This window comes from Petromyzon marinus, chromosome 42 (genome assembly GCF_048934315.1).
Source record: "Petromyzon marinus isolate PM22_M1 ecotype Great Lakes invasive population chromosome 42, UKy_Petmar_22M1.pri1.0, whole genome shotgun sequence".
Taxonomy (NCBI): domain Eukaryota; kingdom Metazoa; phylum Chordata; class Hyperoartia; order Petromyzontiformes; family Petromyzontidae; genus Petromyzon; species Petromyzon marinus.
In genome coordinates, this window is record NC_133708.1 from 1,694,146 (window position 1) to 1,700,145 (window position 6,000).

The following is a 6,000-nucleotide window of genomic DNA, read 5'->3' on the forward strand; positions in this document are numbered from 1 at the left end:
GGGTTCGATCCCGACCCTGACGCCTGCTGCTGTATATTTGGAGTTTGCGTGTCTCTCTCTCTCTCCCCGCGGTTGCATGGATTTGTCCTCGGGTCCTCCGGTTTTCCCCTCCACATTTAGAAACACGCGCATAGAGCTGTGTTTCTTAACCTGGGGTGTAGGCACCCTTCTGGGGGTGCGAGATGCCCTTTCTGAGAACCAAAGGGGTCCAGGCTGCTGTAAAGGTTACGAACTACTGGTGAACAATATTTGGCTGCTATAAATGTCCAGACGATAAGCCACTTCGAAAGCTTTCATTTTGTGGCCAGGTCGCTTCTGATGAAGAGCTACACAGCTCAGTGGGCCTTGCATCTGCTAAAATAAAATGTAAAAAGTGCATAAAAAATTTGTAGTTTAAGAATCTTTCGCAAAATTACAAAGATTAATTACAAAGAGTAATCCACGTGATGGTAGGTGACTTCGTTGAGCTGCCATTCTTGATAGCCAGGTCAGGGCTCCTGAAAAAGTGCTACGTCGTTCAGTTTTAGTTTCATCCGATGAAGAAGGCCCAGTGTTGTTGTCGGCGAACGTGGTGCGGTGAGTTTGTTGTTGACTTGTGCTGGTGCTCCACTGTCAATGCAGGAGCAGCAGAATCGTCGCCTAACACGCGTCGTTTATAATTCGCCGCCAGCCAGCTGCCCGGTCTCAGCTTCGATTTATATTCATTCATTTCGCATTATTATTATTGTCGCCCCCCCCCCCCCCCCATTATCTCGTCATCTGTTCAACCTCCCTTCCCGTGGGTGGGTGTCGCGGAGGAGCACTGCCCTTGGCTTGCCAGGAGAAGGCGATACAGCGACGTGACGACTAATCTGTTCACATCGGTTTGGGGCTATATCGAGCGTTGTGCCACCCCTCGCGTGAGCTGTATTTTTCTTTATTTCTCTGGGCGCTCCGGTTTTCCTCTCGCGTGATGAACAACCAACCCATCTTTCGATGTAAAGCTTTCGTGACTGCAGGGATTCATCTTCTTGGTTCTTTCGGTAAAGTCACGTAGAAGGGAAATAATAAAATCATAAAAATAAAACATAATAAAATACAATTCTCACGACGTTTCGGCCACAACACAAGTGACCTTCCTCAGGTGAAGAAACAGAACTGTCGGAAAGACAGCGCTCCAATGAACACTGCTAAGCTTGGCAGCGTCTTTTAAGCTGAGTGGGAGGAGCAGAGCGCCTTGACAAAGGAGTTTACATATCAACAGAAAAAATTAGCATTGAAGTATCTGTGTTAATGTGATAGATTAGCAGGATGTTAAAGTCAGAAATTAGCATGTAATTGGGAGATTAGCATGATGTTAGTGTGAGGGATTAGCATGTAACTGGTCACGGAAGTAGCTATGTTAAAGTCAGAGTTTACATATCAACAGAGGCATTTAGTATATTGACGCTAAAGAACTGCAACTACCCAACTATCATACAATAAACCGATGTGAAAGAACTAAATATAAACTACATCAATATAATCAATGTACTCAATTATTCTCCACTAAGCTGAGCTATTAACATAAAGTAACTTGGTATACACTACATTATATATTGATTACCATATAGTAAACTGATGAAAAAACTAAAATATAAACTACATCAATATTACTCATTGGTTTTTTCGGTAAAGTCACGTATGTAGAAATACAATAAAATTATATTAAAAATAAAAAACAATCACGACGTTTCGATCACAACGCAAGCGATCTTCATGAGGTGTCAAGAACAAATCAAGGAGGTAAATACAACAAAAAGATGAGAGACGATAATTCAACAAACCTGAAAAAAAACATTACGTGAAGCACATCCAGTCAGGCCAACAACACAGTTAGACACTTCCTGACGGACCACGAATTTCAGAAGAGTGTTAAATTTCGTATTCAACCTTTGGATTGCACATACCAGCATAGATAGAATGAAAAATACGAGGTACACGGTCAATAGAAATACATATACAAGTCCACCAAGAGGTAAGGAGGGAGGAAAGATGGACAGGGAGGCAGATAGAGAGAGGGGGGGGCGGAGGGATGAACAGAAGCTTAAATAGGAAATATGGTTGGAGGGGGGGAGGGGCCAGAGCGAGAGCGGCAGCTCAAACACGCACATCTTACACGTACAAAACGGCAGCTCAAAAAATGACCACCTCTTGTAAATACAAAACGGCAGCTCAAAAAAAGGGCACATCTTACACATAATTACAACGGTAACTTCCCTGTAGAAGTGTGATAATAAGGTATTAAAGCTTTCGTGACTGCATAAAATTACTCATTGTTTTTTTTGGTAAAGTCACGTATGTAGAAATACAATAAAATTATATTAAAACAAAAAACAATCACGACGTTTTTTGTTTTAATATGATTTTATTGTATTTCTACATATGTGACTTTACCGAAAAAAACAATGAGTCATTTTATGCAGTCACGAAAGCTTTAATACTTTATTACATCAATATTGTCAATGAACTCAATATACTCTCCAATCAGCTGAGCTACTAACAATAAGTCATTATACATTACAATTATATGTCGAAAAAAGTGGCGGTTTCTTTTTTCCTCAACGTTAGCACCACGAAAAGTGACGAGCTTTGTTCAGACGGACGAGTCCATCTATGCTCGGAACGGAGGAGGGGTGAGAAACAGCCACGATGCGCTGCTCTGTCCTGTGTTGCGTTACAACTATGTTATAAACTGTACTACTATACATTGCAATGTTATACCTTCCAATCTAAACTACATTGTCTAATATCTTATGCACAGCCCAATGTACGCTCTAATATTATGCATTATATTGATGTCTCCAACTAAACTTTTTTCTACATTACACGACTATACACCGTAATATACACTGCCATAGACAAACCCCACCATTGAATTATACAATGCGTTACTATACACTACCCTATACTTTAGACTATAAAAAAATATTAGGCTTGTAATATTACACTGTATTATTCTACCAACCCTACTGTATACCACACTGCTGTATATTCACTATACAATTATGATACTATATATTGCCTTATGAATTATGTTAAACATTACACTGTTATACTATTTATTATTATACCATATGCTATAAACCATACCATTGACCGTCGTGTGAAAGGTACTAAGAGGCAGTGCCAGCGAATAGACTGCGGTCTGAAAGTCACCGTAAAATACAATCAATTAAGAACCGAAATGGTTTATCACGTCTTTCCAATTATTACTAGGCCAGAATCCATATTCTCGGTTTAAATTGTCTCTGTGTTTGTAAATGTGGATGGCCTCATGAAGGAATCTCTCATGGTAGCCGGATGGCTTGCAGAGAACCTCCGTCTTGGAGAAATCGATGTCATGTGAGCCCACTGAATTATAACAGTGATCTGCCACGACTGAGGTGTTCATCCTACCGTGTTTCAAGTCTGCTTCATGTTCACGGATGCGGTCCGAGACATGTCGTTTGGTTTCTCCAATGTAACTGCTACCACAGAGGCAACTTAGTTTGTAGACGCCCGGGTTCTGTATGTCTGGAACCACATCTTTTATGTATAAAGAACGGGCTTAGCTCTTTATCTCAGAAAAAATCAGACTTGCGCACACCAAACTAGATCAGTTAGACAAGACACTCTACAAATCACACTTATCATTGACGGCAACAATGTCCACATCGTATTGGGAACATGTAGACAATATGACTGCTTCTTCAGCTGCCACTGTCGACCAAATGTAAGGATAACTTGATTTCCAAATTCAACCACCTCTCCAACAAGAAATCTGAACCACACACCAAAAAGCTAGATGTTAACAAATTCGTAAATAATCGTAGTAACAGCTCTATTTCTGATGGTCTGAAATCCGTTTGAGCTGAACGGCTAAACTTTGCAGTCACACCTAGACACATACCAGTTAAAGATATAATTGCCCATGTCGACGTGGCTCTCAAGGGCCTGGGTCACATCGCTGCAGACGTAGCAAGATCTGAAATCGCTGCAACCCTAAAAAACGGTAAGATGCCAGCTAGCAACATCAGCAAAGATGAGCGCTTTGAATTATCTCAATTAAAAAAGATGGATGACATTGTCATCCTCTCAGCCGACAAGGGCAATGCCACTGTCATCATGGACAAAATAGAATATAACAACAACATTCAGGAACTACTCAACGATGGCAGGTATGCTAAAATAAGAAGAGACCCCACCAACAGCCTCGTCACTAAAACCAACAAAATAATTTCTGATTCAACCGCATTAATTGATCAAACCAAACAGTTCTCGTTGAAACCTTCTGCGGTCAGGCCACCAAGATTATATGGTCTTCCAAACATACATAAGGAAGATACACCCCTTCGTCCCATTGTTTCTGCTATAAACTCCCCCACCTACAAACTGGCTCGCTTTTTGTCTGAAATCCTGTGGCCTTTTACTGGAAAAAACACCTCTGCGGTACTAAACTCTACTCACCTGGTATCGACAATCAAGGGTATTTCCCTGTCCCCAGACGACCTGCTTGTCAGTTTTGATGTAGTTTCCTTATTCACCAAAGTTCCTGTACCTGACACCATCGCAATCATTGAAGACTTGGTTAATCAAGGACTGCATACTGATGTACCCCACCTGGTGAGACACTGCTTAACCAACACATATTTCACCTGGAATGGAACTTTCTACAAACAAACTGAGGGCACCCCAATGGGCTCCCCCCTATCTCTGGTTGTAGCCAACGTTTTCATGGAGAAATTTGAGACTGACGCCATCCAGACTGCCACTCTACGCCCGACCTTATGGAAGAGGTACGTGGATGACACTTTTGTCATCTGGACACATGGCCGGCCTGGACCAATTCCTGGACCAGATCAATTCCAAACACCCAGCCATCAGATTTACCATGGAAGTCGGAAAAGATGGAAAGCTACCCTTTTTGGATGTCCTAATTAAAAAGAGACCTGATGGTTCAATGAGCCACTCTGTCTACAGGAAAGCTACCCATACGGATGCTTACTTAAAACCGGATTCCCACCACCATCCATCCCAGAAGAATTCCCTCATCAAGACTCTATACCATAGAGCCGAATGCATCTCCAACCAGGAACACATTGCCAGTGAACTCAAGCACGTACACCAAGCTCTCAAGGCGTATGGTTACTCCGACTACACAATCTGCAAAGCCATCACTCCAACCATGAAGAAGGATCCTCTTGAGGAAGGTCACTTGTGTTGTGCCCGAAACGTCATGAGAATTTTATTCTATTATGTTTCATTTTTATGATTTTATTTTTTCCCTTCTACGTGACTTTACTGAAAGAACCAGGAAGAAAAAAAACAACCCATCGTTCACCAGGACCCTCCCGGCGAACGCGTCGCCGGTCTCTTGCGTGGCTTCCCCGGCTAAACGAGTGGATGTTTGTTTATAATTAAAAAGGCACCGTGCCCTCGTGGTGCCGAGGCTTAGCCTGCGGGTATCGCGTGTGGCCGGCTGGCGTGGCCGCCTGCCTGCGTGGCGGTGTCGTTGTAAATATTAATATCATAAAATACGCCGCCCCTGTAAAATAAACACCGAGGCATTGTGCGTGGGTAGGTTGGGGCGGGGGGGGGGTATAAATGCAATTATAGGATATGACAGAAAATGACAAGCCGAATCTAGATCAGAAATCCAGCCTCCTAGAAGGACACTCTGTGTGTGAGCGGTTAGCGCTACGCTCCGCTACGAACCCGGCGACCCTGGTTCGATTCCCGCTCACGGTCAACAACGCTGGTGACGATTATCTGAACCGGTGTTGGGCCTCCCCTAGGTCGACTCAGCCTCAAATGAGTACCTGGTGCGGTGTGTAGTAAACATCGCCACTAGGGAGACAAAGGCGGCCGGGCGTGGTGCTGGCCACCCACCCTCTCGTGTACCGTTCCGGCCTTCATAGGTGCTCGTGATCAGCACTTGCCCCAAAAGTCTGTGAAGGCTACACGGGGGATCTTTGTCTTTGTGCACTCGTGTCCTCCCGC